The sequence below is a fragment of the Falco naumanni genome, chromosome 5 (genome assembly GCF_017639655.2).
Source record: "Falco naumanni isolate bFalNau1 chromosome 5, bFalNau1.pat, whole genome shotgun sequence".
Lineage (NCBI taxonomy): Eukaryota > Metazoa > Chordata > Aves > Falconiformes > Falconidae > Falco > Falco naumanni.
Genome location: NC_054058.1, coordinates 14328463 through 14354659, shown reverse-complemented (window position 1 = coordinate 14354659; position 26197 = coordinate 14328463). Strand labels below are relative to the sequence as shown.

The 26197-nt window shown below is 41.7% G+C and overlaps 1 protein-coding gene across 5 annotated transcripts in view; it reads right to left on the bottom strand.

Moving 5' to 3' along the window:
• KIAA0930 (KIAA0930 ortholog) overlaps positions 1-26197 on the bottom strand; it is an 81454-nt gene that overhangs the window by 40765 nt on the left and 14492 nt on the right. The gene's annotated exons all lie outside the window — the stretch shown is intronic.

Below are 26197 nucleotides of genomic sequence, written 5' to 3'. Positions count from 1 at the left end.
AATTAGCATGTCACATTTGATTGTGTTTAACATGACTCTCAAAAGTCTTCGCTACACATGGCGGGGTCAAAGCCCACCTGTAGCAGAAATACTCGTGCACAGCTCAGAGTAAGTTTTTCTACAGTGTAGAGCATAGCTGCCATTCAGCACAAACCCACAGACTGTCTTTGGCCACCATCAACTGAAACCACCTTCTGACAACCGATCTGCCCCTGTACACAACAAAGATCAGGGCCCATGAGTGTACCCTTGCCATGCCTGTGCCATAAGGAAGGACAGGACCAGTGCACTGAGCAAAAAAAAAAAACCATCAAAGAAGCACTCAAGGAGTGATTTCAAAGGCATGCAGTGCCAATATATGCTCCAGTTAATGATTTGAAGCCATCAGGTGCCAACAGTTTTATTATATGTTCTCAGGGAGTATAGCCAGTCCTCCAGAAACCAGCAGCTGATACCTTCCTTAAATTGATACACAGGACGAAGAACGTACCCATGCAGGGGCAACCGTAATTCACCCTCTCTCTGACAAGGAACAAAACCCACCTCTTCCTCCAGGAAACAAGGAGTTTTGAAGTCCTGAATCCCAATTAAACAACAAAAAGCAGGGGGACAAGTGGAAAAATGGGAAGGGGAAGATGCAACAAAGTCCTGTTCGAGGAGGTATTACACCAGCAATCATGGCAGTCGGCCTCCCACAAAGAAAAGGAGGCACAGTAGCGGTAACATCACATTTTGTGAAACTCTTCAAGCACTTAGCTCAAATTACTTAGCTGTAATAAACCAACAAAAGGTGCTGAATCCCTTCTGTACCGTAATGCTTGCACACTGTTACAGACCAATATAGACAACGAGAGAAACCACTCCTGTGCCAGGTGACAAGAGAGCTGAATTTCTCCACCGCTCCCTCAGTCCTCCTGGAGGCTCCTTGATGGAGCAATTGCATCCCCTCCCCGAAGCCCCACTGAGAGATAATTGTGGCTGTTAGCCAGAGCATAGCTGTTTTAAAACTCGTGAAGAGAGAAACACTAAAAAAGGATATTACATTGCTGAGAAACAGCAAAAACCTGAAATGGATGATGGATGGTAGTGTTAGGTACAAGACGGCGAGACAAGTGTGGGGGGGTGTATGTACACACATGCAGCTGACAACCCACCCTCCAGAACATCTATCCTTACAGTGGCTCATTTCCCTGAAAGCTATACATTGGCTGCCAAATTGTACACACGTTGCTCCCCAGCTCTCAGCTACCATTCAGCTTAGTGTATTTCCCTCCCAGCAGCACGTTGCATGTATGAAATAGTTCTGCAGAGAAAAGAATCTTGCATGAGACAGAAATGACACCTATTTACAGCAATACCTGGATTAAGCTTTAGAAGATTTTCCAGTCAATTGCAAAGAAAGCTGACACATACCATAACAATGAACATGATTTTTCTCAGATACTGGTGGCTAACTGCAGGCTTCATAAAGCAATCAGTCAATCTTTTAATCCACAAGTGTAGCTCAGCACATTTTCCTACTTCATTTTGTGTGCAATATTTGCCAGACAAATCTTTTTTCCAATCTTTAATTACTATGGTGGGCAGGAGATTAGGCTTCCAAATTCTTCAGCAGACAAATGGGTGATTCAAATCAAAATCTTACAGCTCTCCAACTAAATCCAAAAGTAATATTGAAAATAAAATTAAATCCCACTGATGGACCGTGCACAGAATACATTGATCAACATGAGGTAGGATAGTATTTGAAAAATGTATATAGTTGACTATGTAAAAAAAAAAAAAAAAATAAAAAATGAAAAGGCTGAGAGAGAACAGGAAAGTGCAAGGTTAGGGGGATCCCAGTGCAGGTTAATTCCAGGCCACACTGCAATTGCTTTATTTACATGACTGCAGTGAAGGAAATTCAATTACTTAAGGTGGCATAGAACGTAATGTGGAATCATGAATAAAATATGTGATGCACTCTAAGTACTATCCAGTTTTTCCAGCAAAGAAAGGGAATCTAGCGCTGGAGAGATCAGACACGGGGTGATGGCCATCTGCACCACCTGAACCCCTCCCTTGGGCACAGGTGAACAGGCCTGCATGTCAAACAGCTATATCTGTGAGCCTACCACATAACAGTGGATTCAAAGGTGTTCAGACTTCCAAAACCAGGCTGAGAATGGACAGGATTATCATCAGTCAGTATATTCACAGACAAACATCAAGAAGAGAAAAAGGACTATTCAGGTTTAAGGATATACTGCTGATACAAGGACAAATGGCTTTATACTACCCATCAACACATATGTAGGCTGGAAATTCACAGCCAATTCCTAAGTATTCAAGCCATGAAGTTCAGGAGCAGCACCCTCAGTTGAAACAGTAAAGGCAAAAATCCCTAAGGCTGTAAAGACAGAGCTCAACTTGGTTAAGAGGGTTCAACGTCATACCAGTGACAGCCAAGGACACCATGACCCAGTCCTGCCTCTATATTTAGCAGAGTAGAAAACAGGGCATACATTCATTGTGATTCATTAATGGTCTCGAAGAAACTTATTAAATCTCATGGGTTTTGAGTACCTGAAATCTCAGCCTTAATTAAATGGCGAGGGGGGGAGGAAAAGGGGAAAGAGCATTGCCCTGAGTTCATCTGGAGTTCTAGGAAAATCAAAGGAAAAACACTCTGTAAGAACCACCTCTGAAAAAGTTCTAGTGTTCAGAAGTACACTGCTATGGTTTTGCTTCATAAATGAGTAAACAAAATAACACTCACCAAGCCACTTCAAAATTTATAGAAGAATCTTTATCAGGGGAAAATATTTTTTCCTTATAAAGCAAAAATCAAGTTATCTAAACTCAGCATTGTAAATGAGGGTTAAATTCTGGCAGTACCTGCAAATATCTTGAGAAGCTGTCATATGAATTGCTTACATCATCAGATGTAATATGCAATAAAGCACGGGAATTAATATGCTCTTCTGAACTATTTATGAGCAGTTATTATGAGCATTAATACATGCAGCAGAACAGCAGAACGGGGTAAGGTAACAGGATTTTGTATGTACTTTTACCCTTGCTGGGGAATGCAGGGCAAACTGGTTTAATGCATTCAACATTAGTCTAAACCAAAAACCAGGGGACAGAAGTGCTGCAGGAATGAAGTTACTTCAGCACTGCAGCATAATTGGGCAGGGGGGAGGGGAACCAACCTAAAAACCCTTATACCACTATTGGACAGCCATCAATTCAAAACCTTACCTGCAACAGATTAGATGTAAAATCATCCTCCAAGCTTCAGGGATACTTGCAGACACTGCTGTAATTAAAACCAGCCTGAGGATATTCTAACTGTTCTGCCTGCAGTGGCTATAGGACTTCACTTGAAGCCAAAAAGAGCCAAATCACTGCAACACAGCTGCCTCTATTAAATTTTAGCAGAATCACGAAGGATGGGGAACAGCACACAAGAAGAATTAGCCTTTAAAATCTACTCTTAAATAGCATTAACTTGGAAAGGAGACGATAAAATTTGTAATTGTAATCCAGACTTCCTAAAACTTGAGGCAGGGGGTGGGAGGTAGAAATCTATTCCTATTTCAAGCCAGAAACTATCAGATCCAGTATGTCCACTCAAGCTTGCCTTCAATTACTAGATCCCTGAAAGCATGGCGCACCCTTACAGTTATTTTGATGGTTTACAGCATCTCACTGGAAGCCTTCCAGCTTTGCCAAGGAAAAACTTGGAAACTGCTTTTAAAACTGTTTTGGGTGATGATTTTGAAACTGTCAGGCTAACAGCCAGTCAATAGAAAGAAGAAAGCCCAAAGCTTTACTTTCCCAGCCTTTACCACAGCACTCTGTCACAGCGCCTCAGCTGCACTCCAGGCAGTAGGGTCCACAGAGCAGTTGTGTCCCCATGACATGCCACCCACCAAAGAAGGGCTCACATTCAGCTCCCAGTTGGATAGCTGATGACCTTAACCCTCTGCTATTATACTTGATACTGCTTCTATCCACCTGGCAAGGACTGAAATCAAAAACAGACACGGATTTTTCATAGCCCAGACAACCGTGAGTTGGCAGCAGTTTTCTATCACGTTGGTTCATCACCATTTGTACAACACTCAGAAGAGGTGCATGCACACTTATACCCTACTGTTAAGTTGGAAGGCCCTTAATAAAACACCTGGCACTTAAAAGCTCTTGAAGTTTTGACTTTGGTATTTGGGGAGGACCTTTTGAACTGCTAACGGTTTTATTTTTGCCAGAGGAGTATTTGAGCCTTCTGCAACACCAGAATTAGATAATATTTGCAAAGGAATCAAATCCCATCTATAGTAGAGAGCATGTAGCAAGACACTTCCTGAAAACACTCCTCCCCTAGCAAATTCTGCTTCTAAATGAATGAAACAGATTTAAGAGTTCAGACTATAAATCTTAATACACCAGAAGTTGATTATATAATTATGAGACCTTTGTCATGAATAAATCCTAATTACAACAATTTACTGTAATGATTCATTTACATGGATTTTATCCTCATTAGAAGCAAGATTTATGCCAGCTGCTATGTAATAAATGTCTTTCTTTTTACCTATTAAATTTTTATATTGAGCATTCATTTCAGGGAATTGACTCCAGAGCCACATAAGCAGTTATGATTTTTTTTTTTTTAAATTAATGCTTTCCAAAAAGATCACTGGATAAAGAGAAGTGTCAGCATATTATTTTGCTTCAAAGGAATAGAAGAAAAGATTTCCCATTTGGTGGATATTAATTTTTTCAGCATGTACCACTCAGAGTTCAGAGGAACAGTAACTTCAGCTAGACAGGGTTTCTTCCTATGTGTTCATTCCTCTAGCCTGCCATAGCTACTCTTTAACTGTGAACTATCACAAAACTCATTTCATCCAATTCTGCCACAGTGCTATCAGCTGTAAAATGAGCATCCTTAGATGTTTAGGGGTTAATTAGATGCTTATGAAGACCTTTATAGCCCCAGCACGGAAAGCAAACTAGAGTTCTAAGAGTTTCACACCATATTTAATTTTTGGTTTGAGTTCAGCCAAGTATTCTGCAAGGACAATATGAGAAGTGCTTCACACATTAAAGCTACCTTTGATACTATAAAGTTATAATTATGACTGCATAAAATCAGAATGCATGTTCCCTACCCAGTGGTAGTTGCCAGCTAGACAGATCATTAGAAGTCTAAAGCTCTGTCTTCTTCCCATGCCTGCATAAAAGGACACACCATTTAATCCCTTCACTTCGACTTCATAAAAACACAGGACTTCACCAAACTTTCAGAAGTTCACTGGCAATGAACACTTGAGAGCAGGCAACACAGAGGGAATTATTACCAAACCAGAGGTCCCCAGAGCACATCCCTTGCAGCATGCTCCTCTCTCATAAATACTTGGGCTGGGAAAGGAGCACCACCGCTGATGCCAGCTGTAATGACATAGCACAGTGAGAAGTGTGCTTTTGCAAGTATGCAAGTCCTAAATCTGTCAGAAAAGACAACATATACTTTCAACATAAGTTTTTCTGGCAGAACTATAGCTAGAAAAAGAAGGCATCACGGTAACAGCAAAGACAGGGACAAGAAAGATGTCACAGATTAATCATCCTACTCTTCCACAGACACAACCCTCCTCTTCTCCTCACTCCAAAATGGAGGTAACCATTCTCCTACCCCATCAACTGTTGCAGGCATACAGCCATTAACATAATATAAAGAGGATAAGCAGAATATAATTAAAGATGAGAGAATAATTTCATAACAAATACAGCACACACTTCTTTACTAACATACAGTAATTTACAAGGAGGATGAATGGATGAAAGCTCATCTGAAGTTGAATGTAGAAACCCGGTTTAAACCAAATAGAAATGTTGCTGCTTTTTCCTTTCTTTCCGTGGGCATTTTAAGATTATATCCTCCATCATGCTTTCAAACATGCACACATACATTAGACTTTTTTTAAAGCAATATAATTGATTTAAACCTTGGCTTCATAGCATATCTAGAACAGAACTGACAGAATTTGAGCTTCAAACATTGAGTCATCAATGTTAAAAGGCTGAGAAAAACATTAGGCCAATTACTCTTAGAGCTGCTGTGACAGATTTACTCATTTGCCGATAGATGATATCACCTCTCTCATATTTATCACCTTCTCTAAGCACGACTAAATGGTAGACGTCACTAAGATCCCCAGAATCAATATGCAGTTTCAGTAGACACCTTAAATTTAAGGCCTGTTCTCTCCAGGTAATTGGCTCAAAGGCCCAAAATAATATGAGCCAGAAGCTGTCACTTGGATCAAAGACAAATGTGGTCCTCTGTGTGTAGAGGGAGAGAGAAACACATTTCTACCTTCAGGACTAGGCTGTAAAGTCTTCCAGGAAGGCCTGTGAACAATTCCATGAAATAATACATCCAAAACACTTGAGATTCAGAGAAACTAAGCTCATTTTCAACTGATAAATTCAATTTCCTAAAATACAGAAATGACTCAGAGCTGACTGAACACAAGTTGTGCTTAAGTGTTATGCTGAACTACACAACAGTGGGTAAAACTTAAGTCTGTTCTGAAGATGACAGTTTACCCTACCCAGTAATAGTCTCCCTTCTATACACAGAGCTTTAACTTTGAGTCTCTATACAAAAGTCAAGCTACAGTTGTAGCAACGCAACTTTCACGGTCCATGCTTGTAAAACACCTGCCAGTCATACCACACGCCTATCCACTACTTGCAAAGTGACGGAATTATATTGCTCTGGAAAAAAAAGAAGGAAAATGCCACAATGTAAAAACTTTTGATTCTGAGGACTGACGTATAAGCTTAAAGTATATTTGACATTCACTAGTGATGGCTCTCCATTGCCCCACGCTCCTCCTGACCCCTCGGACTGTCCCCTAAACCCAACACAACACGATTTCATTCACATAATTAGATACAGACTTTGTCTAGATTCTGAAGTTTTCTCTTTTACCCAGAGAGGCTACTTAATCAGGGTAGAGGCTGATGCATCAAGGGAATTCTGTCGCAGAGACAGCTTTCAGCAGGTACAGATTCCCTGTGCCATAACCATACCCCTACCTAGCCACTTGCTTTTTCATTGGATGGGACAGATTTGTGCCGTAAATGTTAAGACAGAAGGCTTTGCTTTCAACATAGCGCAATTTCTAAACATCTGAACAGCAGACAATTCACAGACAGTTTATCTCTGTCACCAAAATTTATACCTTCTTCAACACAGCACGCATGCCAGCTACAACCACTTTCCTGTCTCCCTGGAAAATATGAAATAATTCATTTATATTGCAGCATCACTTTGGGTATCATAAACAAGCTCTTCCTTCCTGCCTCTGAGAAAAAATAATTCATGCAAATTAAAATTTCACAGTATCTCCCAAGGTTGTTAGGAGTGCATATTCTTTCTAAGAATCACCCATGAATAACTTTGAGGACACGAAAGGTGCCTTATCAAAATATCCAATAGAATGGAGATAGACCAGAATCAGACAATAAAATATACATCCATCTATCATTTCCTTAAGTTCTTTCTTTTGTGAAGGGTCTGCAGAAAGTAACACAAGGTGTATTATACACAATTTCTAATATTGACTTTGCTTGAATTCCAAAAGCATGTTAAAAAGAATAATAGTTTCCGAAGAAATCAACTGTCCCAAGAATGACACATATTTTGGCCTAGAATTTACAGCAACATCATCCCCATAACATTAAAACAAACAAACAAACAAGTAGTTTTGTTCCTTTTCCCAGCTTATTTTTTTAGGAAAAGACAGTACTTCCACCATCACCATGTTTCTGGAAAAGGGCCTAGAGAAACCCGCTTTTTAATAGCTATAATTTGAAGGCTAAAACTTGAATTCACTGAACCACTAAGCTTGTAAGGGTGCAAACTTAGTGCTACTGGTCATCCACTGCCTTGGCTCTTACCTTTATCAGTAAGATGAGGAGGAAATTCTGCATGTTGAGGAATCAGTTCTCAGTGCTTTAACGCTACTAATGATCCCTAATGTTAGAAAGGAACAATTAACATTATATACATCAATAATCAGCAAGTGTTTTACATTTTCTGCCAAGAAACACTTCTTGAAATTAGGCTTCAAAGTGGTACTTTCTGAGTCTTCAGGTCTAATATTACAGTGATGAATTTAGTAACATAGAATATAAATATTGAAGTTTCGTGATAAAGAGTGATTATAGATAAGGAACTACAGGTCAAACTAAATCACTTGAAAATAACAGGGACCAACTTCTCTTACATTACAAAAAATTCTAAAGAAATTCAAATGTTTCAAGACTAATAGTATGTAATAATGCGCTCCTTTCAGTGAAACCAAAGATAGTACTTTTTCGTACTAGCATTAAAAAGTGTTTGCCCTCTTGCCATCAGTATAAAAATAGCGTCTGTTAACATGAACAATAAACCACCAGCTCTCCATGTGGGGCATCTGCTTACTGAAGACCAAAAATACTTGCCAATAAGCTTAAAAAAAACCCCAAACAACTATATATTGAACCTCAAGAGATCAAAGGAAAATAGTGTTAAGGAAACACGTGAAGGATAAAATATGAGAGTTGCTATTTCAGCTCCTGCCTGGCAGACCATGGAGAGCCACATCTTGTTTTTAACAGGAGCCTCAGAAAAAGCAAGAATCATTTCACAACAGGTAGGTATGGGATAATCTACTGCACACCCAAGTCTTACCCTAACACTTTGTGCTGAACCTTGAAACATGAAGATTTTTGTCCTTTCCAGAACTTTGGAATTATCCTAATGCACCTCAATAACTTGGGGAAAAAAAATCTTATGAAAATAAGACTTCCTCTCTGAAACTTTGCAAGTTCTCAGACTCAATTAATTAATTTTGATATAAAAGAGTGGTGCCGTTTTGGGGGGGTTGTTGAGCTTTTTTGGAGGGGTGTGTGTTTTGCTATGCTTTGGTTTGGTTTTTTTTTTTTTATTGTATTTCATAACATGCAGAACTGATTTTGATGAGGGAACTAATAGAAAAAGCGATACAGCTCATGTCAAAACTAATTTTGCCAATTCTGGAAAAAACACATTGCAAACCAGCCAGCTAGAGCATTCCTAGAGGAAGACAAAATTCCTCTTGCAGCTTACAGGGAACAAGTGTATTGTCGTAGGAATGGATTAGCAATACTAGCTCCTGGTTACTACTAGCAGGTGATAAATGTATACTTTCCAGGGCAATGACCATGGACAAACACACCAAATTTTAGTGTACAGACAAAATATTCTCTAGGTGGTTTTGCTACAGATAGCCATTTCCATATTGAAACAAGCAAGCACAATATGAGTGCATACTAGGCTTCTGAATGACGACAAAATGCACTTATCACAGGAAACGATAATATTTTAAAAACACGTCATAGAAATCTAGATCCCATTTCCAAGCAACTGCAAGCACTTGAAGAGTAAGTTTCATGGAAAGTCAAAGGACTTGGGGTTTTAAGTGCCACTTTATTATGTGACATTAGTAGTAGTAGTAGTATTACTATTTTTATACACATTTCCCTCTGCTCTATCCTTTGGCTTTATTTCAAAATGCCCATTGTCTGGCTCCTTTTCCCTGAGAAGATACAACAAATAGAATAAAATCAGCATATCAAAATAGCTAAGAGACAGTAGATAAATCCATAGAATCCTTTAGAACCTGAAATGGAACCTGGAAATTAATACTTTCTCCTGTTCAAAAGCCCTGAATTTCTGCATTAAATGTGATTTATTTTAAGCTTTTTTCCATAAAAAGATATCAATAGATATATTTTTAAAAATGTAAACAAAAGCATCCAGGATGAAAATGAAGGACTAAATCAAGGGAAGGGAAAGGTTACTGGAAATGCTAACAGATCTACTGAGCCAAGACCGTCTACCCTAAACGATGCCAGATTTTGCAAGCTGCCATCGTTACCAGAATTGGTGTAAATTCTAGCCCTATTCTAGTAGCTACACACTTAAAACACACATCACTTAAGAACACAAAATAATAACAGGCAATTATTATCGCTATAGCAAAAAATAACCTTTTGAATGCAACATATTTAATACACCTCCTCTGGCTACAAAACAGGAATTTCAACAGGACTGTGATTTGTTGCAAGTGCACAGGGAGACCAGGAGTGATAACTGAACAGTAAATATCTACATCACAACATCAAACTAAAGTTAAGAAGTCTTGATTGTTTTATAAACAAAAAGTAATGCAAAAGAATGCAAGAAATAGCTCTTTCAGTAAACAAGAGTGTTTCTTTAAAAAAAGCACTGACGAGTAGCAAGCAGTAAAAAGAGAGGGATATAAACATCCTGGTAGAATAGGATTGTGTCTTACAAATCCTTGCATCCATAAATTTCAGAGTTAAAAAAAAAAAAAAAAAAAAGGCTAGTTTTAAAGCAAAGAGCTAACTGAAGGTAGTAGTTATAATTCTGCTCTCCAATGCTAACAAAAGACCACACCAATCTACTTTCAGATGCTAATCTTCAAATCTTACTTTCTCATTAAAACCAACCATGCAGAAGGAAAAAAGCAAGAGCACTTCAAAGCAACATGTGGCAGAAAGGAGGGCTGCCATCATGGCTAGGGCTGCATTGCTCACCAACACTTCGCTTTTGCTCTGGCTTGTGTTGCAGGCTATCTTGGCTACCCTGGGAAGCTGCCCAGTTTCCTCTCAGGAAAACAGGGTAGGGGATGCTTTCTCTTGTTTTCAGCTTTGCTTCTTTAAGTTGAAAAAAACCACATACAGCTGGTTCATTCATTTTTTTCCCCTTTTCTTTGTACTTTGAGTGGTCTCTGAATCCTCTCGTATACTAGTACAAGCAATAAAAGCTATGCTGAGTAAAAACACCAAGATGAAACTGGAACATGCCCCATCCTTGCTTTAGTCCCATTCTTTAAGCTTTAAGACACTATTCCAAGGCTTTATCCAGCTGTTTCTGCTTGACATTTGCATAGATGTCAGTAACTCCACAGCATACCAAGGTAAGGTACATGTACACAGGGGTGCTCACATGCTCTGCCACCAGCTGCTGGGACACGCTAATACTGTTTCCTATTCGCAGCATAACAGTAATACCAGGATTACACACCAGCTCTTCAAAGACTATCTTAAAATTTCTCACACTCAAGTGGCAAAGAATACAAGAGGATATCCTTTCTGACTATTCTTCTTTTTTCCTTTTCTTTTTTTCAGCCTTCTAGCTGTGAGAGCGGGCCAGAATCAAATTTCCTTCCCAAATGTAGTATGCATAACTGCTCTGGTACCTAAACCCTACTGAGATTTTATTGAACACTGCTTCCCACTTTCAAGAAAAGACAAAGCAGAGTATGAATAAAATAAAACCTGTCACGACATCAGCAAGCAGGGAACTGACAAGGGAGAGCCCTCAACACAAGCCTGTTTGCCAAGTAGACTACACAGTGCACCGCAACATCTATTTTGTTGATAAGTTGCCCTACAGTCAGTGTAACTTACCCTCAGTTAAAAAGGCAAGATAGGGTACAACAGAAATAAAAAGGAAGGGGAACATGATTCATCCTATATCTTCTAACCTGATTTTGTCATTTTTCTTCCCATAAAGCCCACATTTGTGGCACCATTGCAAAGTGAAAACTGCATTCGTTTACCCCCCACGTATACCAACATCCAGCTTATTTCGGTATTGTATCACCTCAGCCCGTGGACCAAAGCACAGATGGTCCTGCATGTTTTGGGCTATGTGGAAGGAATGCATTTGAGTCACTTGTTCTTAGCCAACACACCACTAAGATTCAGATCATCTGAAAGATCAAAGCAAGAAAAAAAAAAAAAAAAGGGGGGGGGGTGGGGGGGTGGATTTTGTATTAAAAGACTTAACTACATAATCATTCTACAGTCTTTCAACATAGCTTAGAAATTGCCAGGCATCTGACGATTAGACAAGAAAAATAAAGTATTTCTGTTTTTACTAACAAGCACCCCAACCTTTCTTGCTTCTTGTAAACAAGAACTTCATTCCATTAGAGAATACACCTAGCTAAATGTAGCTGAGTGAGCGGCTGGTGTTTTGGGCATGCAAGGTAATTGGAAGAAAGGAGTATGACAGAGCAGGGATAAATAGCTTCCAATTTGCTAAAGGGAAAATGGGGGCAGGGGGGGAAGTTACCACCAAGACCCAGCACTTGTACTTCACAAATTAAAATCCTCAATTCATATCTGCTCTCCCATTCAGCTTCCTTTTGTATAGGAAATCTGACATCTTGATACCTTTGACATATGCATTTCTTTCTGCAGGAAAAAAAAAAGAGCTTTCTTCATTGTGTATCAGTTGTCAAGCTGTCAAGATGACTAATGTTCACATCACTGCCGCATCACTATTGTTGTCCTGTTTAAGCACTAAAAGCATTTGTCAGAAATTTTCTGTCAAATTAAAATACAGAAGAGAAAATAGCAGAAAGAGGATTCCAAGCTGGAGAAATAAAAATAAAAATAAGTCGTGAGTTAATTATGAAATTCTCTCTCCTCCCAACATTAACACAGATGACTGTAATACCTAGAATAAAAAAAAAAAAGTTAATCTTAAACCTGATGTGTCAGAACAATAAATTGCCAGGAGGAAGACACTTCCATATGTTAGAATTTTGTACAGTTAGATGAATCTCTTGGCTAAAATGTATGATGAGGAAAAGTGGAAGAAAATACACAGCCTTCCTCTAGCACAGCACTTACAGAAAATAACCTAGCACACTATTTGGATCACAAATTTTCTCCTAGGATGAACTAAAGTTCAAATCCTGGACACTAGCACAAGTAGCCTGGGCATAAGAAGGAACATATGTAAGTATTACCTTTCCACCATGGAATCATACAAGGTGACTACAAATACACAACTTCTGTTGGAAAAAAATTCTAAGGTTGTCATCTGTGGCTGATGGTTCTTTCTTCCACCATAAATTACAGCCTTTGGAGCAGAACAGGTGTTGAATTTGCACCTCAACAGCTGTAGTTCAGAGTATTAACATGAACTAACATTTTTTTTTTTCTTTGAGTCTGCCAGGCTGCGAGCACCTGAGGAACAGACTCAGTGACCATTCTGCAACCTCTGCTATGGAGGCAATCATCTCCAGCAGACAGCAGGGTGGATGCAGCTGGGGCTGCAGCCTCTCAAATCCTCTCAGCATGAGTCTGCTGATAATCTATTACATGTCTTTTCACATTAATTCCAGGTATTTGTTCTCTAGAAGCCCGAGCCAGTAATCTCATAGATAAGTAGTGCTTACAGGTTAAAACTGCCTTCTAGAGCTCCTCATGGAAAAGATGGCAAATTAAAGGCACTAAGTTAATAAAATAATTAGACAATATTATTTCAGCAAGAAAAACTGAGATCTCTAGCTTAATGTTTATCCAAGAAGACAGTTGTAGATAAGCCAAGAAATCCATAGAAGGGTGTGTAACCTGGCTGCAGTCAAACACATATTGATTCCAAGGAAAACCATACCTACACACTGTGCTACAAAGCTGTGTAGTTACAAATTCAGGAAGTCATCCCACAGTATCAGTGACCTCTAATCAATTTTGTGGCTTGATATCAAATTATTTGGAGAGAATTAGAATGGAAAGAAGGTGTCCCTCCTCTCCTAGCAAAAGTGAGAAATCAATCAGCCTCCCCTTACTCCACTTGAGTCTGGGAAGATGAGCTTCTTTCCTCTTTTTCATTAGCTTCAGAGATCAAGGAACCTCATGGAGGTAAACAGAAGGGAGATCAGCGGAAGGGACCAATACAGAGAAACAGATACTGAAGAACTTAAAGGGTTTTCTCATGTTGCTGTGCTCAGCAGCATAAAGATAGGCATCTGAAAAAGTAGAAATTGCCTAATCAGAACTTGTATCAATTGGGGTTTTTTTTTTCAGCTTTCAGGTGATTTTATTCCTATATTCTGCTTTTTGAGATCAGGTTTTTTTTTTACTAGACATTGCATCAGAAGCTCTGCCAGGTCCCTCCAGCCTCCCAAAACTCCACAAAGAATGGCCATGAACCGGTAAGCTTGAGCACACGTGTTCCTCAGACCTATGCATCCACCTGTCACCAAAGATTTCCCAGTGCTCTGCCCCACCAGACAGGAATGATGCCACCTCCATCTTTTCCTGCTCAGGGTGCCAATTGTCTCTATCCCTGTGTTCAAGGTATCATACTTTGAACAATAATGGCGAAATTGTTTCAAAAGCTAAGATAAGTCATATTAAAAAGGCTCAGAAACAACTGAATGAAATCGCTGTAGAAAATACAGCTGACATAGCAAGGAGAGTTCTACAGAAAAGTTTAAAGTAAATTTACCATCATCACCTGCGCTGAACAAAACACTTCAGAAAAATGCACCATGTCCCCTTTGCCACCCAATTCTCGCCGAACGCTTTATCCTTGGGTAGGAGAGGGGGCAGGAAAGCCAAACATTGAAATAAACCGCTTGAAACCCGGTGGGTCAGGTACCCCCGGAGCCCCCGCTGCGGGACAGCGGCCCGCGGGCCTCAGCACCAGGGACAGCGGCGCCCCGGCACCGGCGCCCCCCGCCCCGGCATCGAGGCCCGGCGCCCTCCGCCCCGCCCCCCGCCCCGCCCCCCCGTTTCGGGACAGCGGCCCGGCGTCCCCCCATTGCGGGACACTTCAAAGGAACCACACGAAACACACCGATGGAACTTCCCAAGGACACTGCTTATGCGGCATCTCTAAACGTGTCACCAAGCATGAAAAAGCCATACTTTCTCGAAAGTAAACATCATTTCCCCCCCCCCACATGTTGATTTTAACCCATATAAGTATCAGTCAAGAGCTGTAGAAGCAAAGTTGGTTATCGAGGATACGGCGTTTAACTGATGCCTTCTATAGACCTTTTGAAGCCCAAACGCACACTGGAGGCTCCATTTTAGGCCCGCACCTGAACCGCAGCGCCATGCAGGCTGCTATGGGGACGGTGAAACTCCGCCTGAAGCAGAGCCTGCACACAGGTCTGTCAGTGGAGATGACCCATGTGCCACCGAGGCCAGAGGCCTCTGATGTCAGCACAAGCTGTGGCAAGCCAGGCTGGGGAAGGTCCTCCAAAAAAACCAGGGGAGACCCACCAGCTGACAAGCCCTCTGGGCAGAGAAGCTCAGGAAGCCCCCACCCTCACCAAGTGCCTGAAGCAGATGACCTGCGTGTGGGGGTGGACTCTGGTCCAGAGCCACAGGACAGTCCCACCTGTCTCACCCCAACAGCGGCGGGACCTGCCCCCAGCACCAGTGGGACCCAGCACAGGAGCACTCCCTCCTCCTTCCCACCCCTGCAGCGCAGTCATGCCCAAGAGCAGGAAGCACAGCCACCACGTTGCTGCTCCCTACTTGGCATGTCCTCCTCTTCTGCCCACCACCATCAACCCATCACTCATTGCTTTTACCTGTTACTCATTCAGCCTGTTGAGTAACATTTACCTGTTACTCAAACAGCCATTTCTCCACCACCATGGCAGCACACATCAACTCAGAACCATCACTTACAATGATCAGTTGCCCAAACTGTTGACCAAAGGTAGACCTGCAAATTCATTAAAAACAAGAGTGCTGTTTTAAAATTCTTGTTTTGGATATGATGGTGACTGAATTACCACAAGTAAGATCAGATTCTCCTGAAGACCAATTTGCACAAAACAACTCCCTTCAAAACCAAACTCGCGTTATTCCCACCACTTTGTTCTAACAGTTTCTCCCTGACAGGGCATCTGAAAAAGCTCTGCTCCACTCTCAGCAGATGAGCTGCTACCCTCCCCACACCATGCTGACTTTAAAGATTTATTTGGCCAGGTTTTTGGCTGAGAAATTCCTTTTATGGCTTACTTACCAACCAGATGAATACAACAGGTACCACGAGAATGGTTTCACAGTAGGCAAAGAAGGGTTTCTCTATTCATGTCACATAACAAATAAAATGCCTTTTTTTTTTTTTGCCTTTTAAAGGTGAAATTAGATATATTCAAAAACTTGACACAAAGAAAACAAATCAAAGCTACAATAAAAGGCTCTGCAAAAGGCATTTCCTTTCACACAGCGGGCATCTTCACTCTACAGGGCTTTCAAGAGACTATGTCAAAGGCCTTACTGAAGTCCAGGTAGACCCACTACTCAAGCAGGACTGAACTACCACCATGGCCTCAAAGAAACCACCACAACACTTCATCAACCACAACAGCAGAGACACTGCAAGATCAAATCAGCTCAAGGGAATACCAGCTTAGAAAAGAAAAACAAGTCAAAATTTAACAGCAAGCAGAAACAGGGTCACTAACACTGTGTGACACCAACTGAACTTCCTTTCGTACCTTAAAAAGCAGAACAAAGGTCCTGGTTCCTCAACTGTATTTCCCAGAGGATCCATATTGACAGCTCTACATTTTTCCTGCTGGGTTCTGCCTCAATTCTTGCTTGGAGCACAAGCATCAAACAAAAGACAAGTCCAAAAAAGAGGTCTTGGACACCTCCAAGACTACAAAACACAGCCATATAGAATTTCTAGTTGGGAGGAAGTAATGGAAAACAGTTTCAGGGCATGCTGTTGAAAACAAGGTGACTGGCTGGCTTACTTGTAAAGACCAATAACCTGCATCCAGAAGCATCCCACCACCCACACGCCTTCCTTCAGCACACATTCATACCTAGAGGACATTCTGGCCCACGCCTGTGGACGTACTCTTCTCCCAAACCCTTCCTATCTTCCTGACTCAGCAATGTACAACTGGCACAAGGGACCTCAAAGATCCTCACAGCCTGGAACTGCCAGGCACCCAAGGCACATCTTTCTCCAGACACATACACACAGGCAGGCAAGCCCAGAAATAGCCAGGGCACAACTGCAGGCAGGCATCGCTGCACAAGCCTTGCATTTTCACTACCTGCTCAGGCCCAAGCCATCATCTGCTTAAACATCCTAGGGCAGGCTTGTGCTTTCAATTCCACAGCCAGATGGACAGAGGAAGGAGATGAACAAGAAACACATCCAGAGAGGACACCTGTGGCTTGGCTAGAAGCCTGCAAGCTGCCATGAAACACACAGAAACACTACATCTACTTGGAAGTGTGTGGTGGGGGCAGGTATTTTAAGGAGAAACACTCAGCTTTACACCTCAGGCTTTGAGAGAGGTTTGCAGTAGTTAAACCAATTATAAACATGATTGTTGTTCATAAACCAAATGATACTAGAAGCCCTAATCATCACCCTTTCTGACAGTACCAGGCTGCCTTGCCAACACAACCTCAAAATGACCTCTCTCAAGGGGGAATTATTTCCTTTCCACCTTCCTCTCTTCAGCTCTTCCCCTTCACAGACACAGCTGGAAGGGGCATCATTAGGGACCATCAGGGCAGCTGCCCTCCCCAGTGTACCTTTGTCATGGTTTAACCCCAGCTGGTTAACTGCTACTTAACCAGTTGGTTACTAAGTGCCACACAACTGCTCGTTCACTCTCCCCGAACCCAGAGGGATGGGGAGGAGAATCAGAAAGGAATGTAAATTGTTTTTAACTCAGCCCTCGAGTTTCAATTAGTAAAGCAAAAGCTGCGCATGCAAGCAAAGCAAAGCAAGGAATTCATTCACCACTTCCCGCGGGCAGGCAGGTGTTCAGCCATCCCCAGGGATGCAGGGCTCCATCACGCGTAACGGTTACTCAGGAAGACAAACACCATAATGCCAAATGTCCCCCCCTTCGTATACTTAGCATGATATCATATGGTATGGAATGTGTTTGGGTCACCTGCCCTGGCTGTGTCCCCTCCCAGTTTCCCATGCTCCTCCAGCCCTCTCGCTGGCAGGGCCCCAGAAACTAAAAAGTCCTTGACTTAGTGTAAACGTTCCCTAGAACAACCAAACCCATCAGTGTGCTATCAACATTGTTCTCACACCAAATCCAAAACACAGCACTGCACTAGATACTGGGAAGAAAACTAACTCTATCCCAGCCAAAACCAGGACAACCCTCCAACAGCTCTGCCTGAGAAAGAGGCCCCAGCCCCGTACTCACACAGGGCACTGGAAGAATTTATTGCTCAGAAAGTGTCCAGAAAACAAGGTAATACTTAACCTGCAACCTGCCCAAGTCAAAGCTCCAAAATAGCTCTGCACAACAACAGGTAAACACTTTGCAGCATGGGCATGCAGAGGGAGGAAGCTACAGATGTCCACAACAGCCAGGCATCCTCGCTTTGCCATTTGCTTTGCAATCGTAGCAAAGGGGAAACTCTTAACTACAGACTGTTTCCAGGGTTAGATCGCACCAAATGCTGGGTATTTGTAAGTACAGAGCACTTTTGAAGCCTTAATGCTTAAGGCAATGTTACTTGTACCTCCTTCCTATCTTCCTCCTGAAAAACAATCAGTCTTGGGACCACCGGGGCAATACAGACCACAGCATTTTGCTAGCACAACCAACGGTTAAATGTGTCCACAAACTACACAGACAATCCCAAATGTCACAGGCAGTTTCCAAACCGGCGCAGACTTGCACAATAAGGTAAAGCCACGGCTGTGCTAAGGCCCTCGCAAGTGGATTGGTTTCTAAGCATTGTTGAAGGTCTGCAGAAGACCAGCGTTGAGCATCAGGAGAAAGAAGGGCTGCCCTTCAAAGAAATAAAATGTAGAGGGCAAGTTCCTCATGGGTCATCCCCCTGTTTCCTCATTTGGTGGTGTTAGGCCACTTTAATAATTGTTTGGGTTTTTTTCCCCCCACTATGTTTTCCAGGCCACTGGGACAAAACAACCAAGAACTACCACTACACTTGCTATCAACTGGTCAAAGGGCTTCACCTTTTCTAAGGACTCTTAAAAGACTGTCCTTTTTCCTCCAAGAGCGAGCCTCTAGTCACCAACAGCAATAAGCAGCAAAGCACTTCGTGTCACTTTGCCTTTCTTTGGCCTGCTCTCCCCTGCCTTAGGCTTCAAACTCTGGAGGCAGAAACCGTTAAGTACCTCTTCAAACACCTTGGCAGCAGTCACAGAAGCCAAACAGTGCTACTTCGCCAAAAGGAGAGATAATCAATACTAAATGTACTAAAACACACTTTCAAAAAACTCTCTTACCCTCTTCAACTTACGTACAGCCAACATGTGAGAAAGGTAGTGGGTAGAAATAAACACTTGATAGAGAGCAGCCAAGCCCAAGTGGGGACCAAAACTCTGGAAAAGTCCTCTTCAGCTCTGAACCCGGAGGCCTTCACACGACAAAGCCAGCAGAGAACAGCAACACTAGGACTTCTCTCGAAGCTCACTACCTCATTCATGCAGATCCACTTCCCACCTCCCCCTGCCTCACACATGTTTGCAGCACTCAAGCTCAGCTTTTGTAGGGAAGCAAAAGCCATGTCGAGAAAACCAAGTCCGGTCCCTGGGCATGTGCCTTTAGCCACGCACAAGGTTATGGCCCTTCAAAGCTCCTCATAACATGAATCTATCAACACTGGAACTGGAGTCAGGGTTTTCCTTCCCCACACTAAGTTAATCCTTGTATTTCAAAGTCGTCTAGTTTATTTCATTTCTGGGTACCAGAAACACATCCTTAGTAAAACTCCACCAACTCCAAACACAAGCCATGCTCAACAGAAGGTTCAAAGTCCTTCACCATCCTCTGGCAACACACAAAATCCTGCTACTGCTTTGGAGAGCAGAAGCAGTGGAAAAGGACAGCAGAGGAAGATCCTCTTGAAAGCTGAATTTCTGGGGACAGGGGGAAATAGCAGCATCAGATCCTCCCAGATACTACAGGAAATGAAGCCTACAGTATGCTCCTTGTTTCTAAACCATCTTAAAAATGCCTTTGATTTTATTTTCTTTTTTTTCCCTTCCTTCTGATACCTTGGTTTCTTCCCAGTTCAACACTAAGCAGCTGCAACCTTGGAGGACTAATCCATTGGAAAGATGATACTCTACCTGTCGTCTCCTGCCAGCTTCCAAAGCTGAACAGCACAGGCTGCTTTCCAGAGAGCAGGAACTGTGTGAACAAACAGGCATTCTCTGAAGTTTGCATCCTTATACCCACACCTTACCAACTGAAACAGAGTATGACTGGCAATCATCTAGTCTCATCACTAAAAAACAAAGTGACACACTGGTGGTAGGTAAATTTGCCATTTACTTTCAAAAAACAATTCTTACTTTGACCATGACAATGACAGAACTACCAAGTTTTTTAAAGGCAAAACTATAACCATTAAAGAACTAGACAAACAGAAGTAAAAAAAAAAAAAAAAATTAACAGGCTGTGCACACAATATTTCCTTTGATGGGGGATTTGTCTGTGCTAAGGGATCTGCCTTTGCTTGACAGGGCTCATCCCGTTCACGCAGATGAGCGAGAAGCTTCTTCTTCCTCCAACTCCACTCAACGAGGGGCTAGCCATCTGCCCACAAACCCAAATTGCCCAAAATCTAGTCCTCCCTCACCAGTCGAGACAGGGGAAGGACGTGGCAGGTGGCATCCCTTCTCCTCCGTGTCACACACAGGCGGTCCCCACCTCAGCCTTACTGCCACTTTCTGTGGGAGCCCGACACGTGAGTGCACGAAGCAAACCGACAGACCTCGTGAGAGATTCGGTGAAGCAGCCTCCCCTTCCCCTCCCAAAAGATGTCACGCTGAGCTTTAGCACACGGATCTCCCTGCGCTGCCATCCTACATCGAATCCCTCAGCCTCTTCTAGAGACATTTCTGGCTCTCGCTAGAAAAGCCCCTGCAAGTGACTGCAGGTCCACAGCAGCCAGCCTGGCCACCCAAGCACAACAAGGGACTCTTCTGCAGGGGAGCTGCCAGCCCATCGCCCCTGACAGCTCAACACCCACACAACCTGCTCCTCCCCATCCCCGTCCTGAAACAGCTACGGGCCAGCAGGCAGGAGCACCAAAACCCTCACCCCCCGTTGCCTTCCCATACTCGGGTGACACACCAGGGGTTTGTGCAAATCTGCCTTGATTAACAAGGAGCTTGGCTGCAGAACCGAATTACCAAAATCAAATAATTAAAGATAAGGATAGCCAGTGCTAATCTAACACATATACACAGGCTTCCTAATAAATGTAATTATAGTATTTCTGTAATGCATTTTGAGTCTTTCTTTCTACATCCTAATTAGCCACTGGCAAGCAGGAAGAGGAGCACAGACACAACCAGTGCTGAGAGATGGCAGCACGGTTCCTCCGTGAAGTTGCTTTCATCTGACTCTATACCACATCAACAGAGAGGAGACATTTAGGCTGTTGATCTGTCAGTTATTTCTGTGTTATTAAGAGTATAGCTAATGATCTGTATGGAGAAAGCACTGACCTCCTCTTTGCAGACTTTTGCTAAAGCAGCACTTTGTACAAAGACTAGAAGAAGTGGTAGTACATTTCTTCCACCACTTTCTGCTTATTTTGTACAAAAGTGCTTAAATATAGTCCAGGCACCTAATTGTACATGACTATTACCAGGTATAGCTAGCTATTATCCTAACTTCTAGAGGATTTTTTTTTATATAGAGTTTGTTGCAATTCTTTAATTTAAACGCTTTATGACTAGAAAAGTAATTCCTACATTCATCTCATACATCAGGTGCTGTCTTTTGAGTTGCTTTGCCTTTTATAGTTAAATAATGTTTTTATTGAAGTTAAAGAAGTTGGTCCTGTATTCCTACAATGATCTCTAAAATCTACAATCTGTTTACGTATCTTTTTCCTGCAGCTCCTACTGTTTTAAGTTCTCTTCTCCTCCTCCTCCTCAGAGAGGCTGCCTCCTCTTTCTGTGCATCTAGACAGAAAAGATACCAGACCACAACTTCTAGAGCCATTAAGATAATACTGTGCAGTCTTTCTAGATACCTGTACGTTAATACTGGGCATAAGAACAATAGCATTTGTAGTCAAAGGCAGAAACAGTTAATGCATGTCTCGCGCATTTAAGGACTTCGTTCTGCCCCGATGTTACTACTAGGCTCAAAGACTTTTGGAAAGGGAAGAGCAGGGCACAGGGCATAGAAAATCTTCAGACACAAGTACCAGTTCTATCATTTGCAGCACTCTGGGAAAGGGCAGGTCTCAGCAGGTTTTCAACAACAGAATACAGTACTTCAGGATTAAAAGTGTCAGAGGTGGCTCTAGCTCACCTGGGAAAGGCCCCAAAGAAGAAAAAAGCAACCAAAAGAGGTTCTGGCCTTGCAAACCTCCTCACAGAGGGAACACAAAGTAGAGGGAATGGCAGAGAGCAGAGCTTAACAACTCAGCAGCTGAAGGGTCTTTCTCATCATTTATTTCAGGGCCCATAAGTTTAAGTACTCCCTCAGTAGCAAAGTGGGGAGAAAAAAGGCACAACACTTCTGTGCACCTAAATCATAACAGAAACATGTCTAATCAGGAGCTAAAACAGCAGGGAGCAGAGTCAGCTACAACCATAGCACTTGACCATTTTGGAGGAACTCTTTCACATATTTAGATGCTATAAGAAGCACTCCAAAATGATCATGTTTTGTACCAAAGGCATGAAAACTTAGATGTCCTCACTTTCAGGATTGCCTGCATTACGTTACCGAAGATTCAACTTTTACAAAGATGACCCAAAAAAACCCAACCCAAAAAACAACAACAAACCATGGACTTCAAGACAAACGTCAAACACATTGCAGGAGGGATTGAATGCATTTTTCTGCCCTTTGTATGAATCCAAGATTTTACTGAAAAAGTTAATATTCCAGAAAAAAGCTCAAGTCAAAAACCACCAAAAGAGGGTTGTCTCTCCCTATCACCAACTCTTTTGGTCTAAGTCACTCACTTAGCAGCCCTGCTTGACCCTATTCCACCTGTCAGGATGAGGCAATATTTTCATCCTGTCATGGAGACAGGTTAGATTATGAAAAAAAAATATAATCCTCCAAATATTTCATTTGTAACTAAAGAAGAACATGCTTTAAGCTATTCTTTGACAAAAATGCTCTATTTTGTAGATTATGACTCCAAAGTAGCATAAGCATAGATGAGCCTAAGAGCATCAATGGAAACATAAAAGAAGATATTAAAGGTCTATCTAGACACCAGTTGTCATTAACTGTCTGGAGCTAACACTTTGGGTGTACTGACAAGACACCACAAAACTGCAGTTTAACCTCTTCCTAAACCAGCTCCATGCCGCTACCTTGATCTGCCCTGGTTAATTAAACAGTGACATAAAAGAGCTTATTTTTCTTCTCTCTTATCAACTGCTTAGGATTAACACTGGGGTATTGTTCTGCAGCACAATTTCTTACATTGCATTTCATGATCAAAGTTATATACCCAGAAACTCGACAGAGTTACTACAAGAGCAACACAGCAATAGCACAGAGAAGTTAAACTCAGGTAACTGAAAACTGTAAAGTATGGAATATTTCTTCTTTAATTTCCAGTTCTCTCTGTATTAAGCCATTATATAGCAAAATGCTATTCCAGGGCATTCCTGATAAGGAAACCACTTGGAGAACATTTTCCTTTAAATTCCAAGGAATACAAAACCAGCACGTAAGAATGGTGAGTCAAGACCAAAGACTGTTTATTCCAGCATCATGTCTTAAACAGTTGGCAATGTAGATGGCCAGGGAGGAGCAGACAACAAAGGCAGTACACTACCTTTCTCTTCAATACCTTCACAGTCCCCAGTGATTCACAGGTCAGCAACCTTCTGTGCCAGAGACCTGTGTATGTGGCAGCTCCCACTGGATCTCCGTTCTACTCACCTGTTCATGTTCTCCTTGGACCCACGTAAGCTTTTACAACCTACACAATTGTCCGTGACCACGAACCCCACAACTCTTACCATACATTGTGTGTTTTGGTGGTGGTGGTGGTGTTCTTCACCTACTACTTTTGTGTAATGGCTTCCTCCACAAGATGACAGTGAGCATTTACTGCCTATACACTGTATTCACATCACACACTTCATGAGTCTCCATCACACACAAGACCTGAAGCACCCCTTTTCCAGGTTGAGAAGCCCTAGCCTACCAGTTAAACATCCCTTGTATGGAAGGCATCCCCATAGCACCTCTGCTGCTCTCCTTTGAACCTGCTCTTCAAATCTTCTCATTGCAGAACTCTAACTGAACGAGAAGAAAGAATCTACCCTCGTGCACAGCCAGGAACAACAAACAACGTTTCAAATGTGGTCTTGTACAAAAGGACACATTAACAGGCCTAGGAGAAGGTATAATAGAGCCCTCACAGGCAACACTTAAAATACAACCATAGTATGAAATTGCACAGCTTTGTGTTAAGGAAATTCAGCCCAGAGCTCTTTGAACACCTCTTTATCAACAATATGTAACACAGGAAGAGACCCCTAAGAAAAACCTAAGCTCAATGTTTAATATGTTTTAATTTTCCAAGATTAAATTCACAAAGCCTACTGCATTAGCAATGGAAACAATTCCACCCACCTGAGGAATGCCCCTGGAACTCAAGAGCAAGCAACGAACACAAAATGGTTTTCAGTTGCATCCTTACTCTCAAGATCTTGTACAGCCGTTTCTGAATTCAAACCATTCTTTTCCACTATTTTTTGTTTTATTGGATTTCACCCAAGAGAGAAGTGATTCACTGAAGTTATCTTGAGCGTGGCTTTAGGTACATCTGTAATGTACAATGAACAGAGAACAACATACAACACAAAGCGAAGTTCTCCCACAGACTGACTTGCTTTTTCTAGGTCAAATTGAGCATCTCCTTATACAGAAAACAGTTAAAAACCAGTCAAAGAACTCCCGTGAAGAGTAGTTACCTTATGAGAGAAAGGACACTGTGGTTCAAATACTAGATTGGTACACATCCTTTGGTAGCTTTGGGATGGAACTTTTTTTTCCCTATTTTCTTACCAAACTAAAGATTTTTTGCCCAGTACTCACCTCACCATTCTAGATATCAATAACACATCTTACCTATGTCCTCAACTGTTTTCTAATGTACTTCTGGTCATCTCAGAAAATTTCAGTTTCTGGAACATTTGATTTCTGCTTCATATACCACCTACCACTTTGATCACCTTTATCATACTTGTTTTCACTCTGTTCTCTCTCACTGCGAGAAACAGAATGACCTTTGTAGAGGTCTAGCACAAGTTCATGCATTATTTAAGACCAACTCCTCAAAGCATTTTTGTGGAAGTCATGTGAAGAGAACAACTCAGCTGATCCTGCAACTCATGCTAAAGCATATTCTAAGCATATGAATATTTGCACTTAATAAAACAAATGCCAAGTTGAATGCTCATTTTCACATGACAGCCACATAATATCATATATTATGGCACCGTAATACATTTGATGCTGATTGCCACAATTCAATGGACACACAAGTCTTTGTACAGTATTTTAAAGGACAACTAAAAGAGACAGAGAAAGGTATAACTGAACACACCTGAGTTCGAACCCTAGCCACAAAGTGTGGCTGGGGTTTTAGAGCTTTCTCAAGTTTGGACCCTATTTTGATTTCTCCCATCCTGAAAAAAAAAACAAAAACTTGCTTATTGGTTACTGCATTTCATGCAGTAAATGAAAAATATCAAAAGAAAACAATTGTTCACTCAAACAAAAGCATCAAGAAGTCTCAGTGCTTGGACCTTGGGCACTGTGGTTTTCTTCTTTCTCTTCCTTGGGATGGTTTCTGTATTACTCAGAAGGGGAAGGTGGGGGAGACCTTACTTTCTCTCATCCATATTTGTTTCAATTCTCTATTTCCATTTGCATTTGTTCTTCTCCTGCTGCAGAAGATTGCTGCATATCATCATGGCTGAGAACACAAAACACAACCTCCTCCAGAAAAAAAACTGTAAAATGTATTCTTGAAGTTCACGCCTCTTCCTGTCAGTCTTCACTCTTCTGTTACCACATGCATTGTGGAAACCATCATTTTAGTTAACACTTAACAGTGAATCAAAGCCCACAGGATTTAAAAGCATAAACTACTGTGCACCATCTATAATACCCACTTCGACAAAGTGGAACTCAAATTGAGCCATAAATAACTTGAAAAATATTTTGTGAGACAGAGCAATCCTAGATGTAAATTTAAAGAGAAATAATTAAATATTATATGTCAGTATGAAACACCAAATCAAGACAGCATCTTACAGGCATCTGCCAGTTTCCTTTAAATACCTAATCAT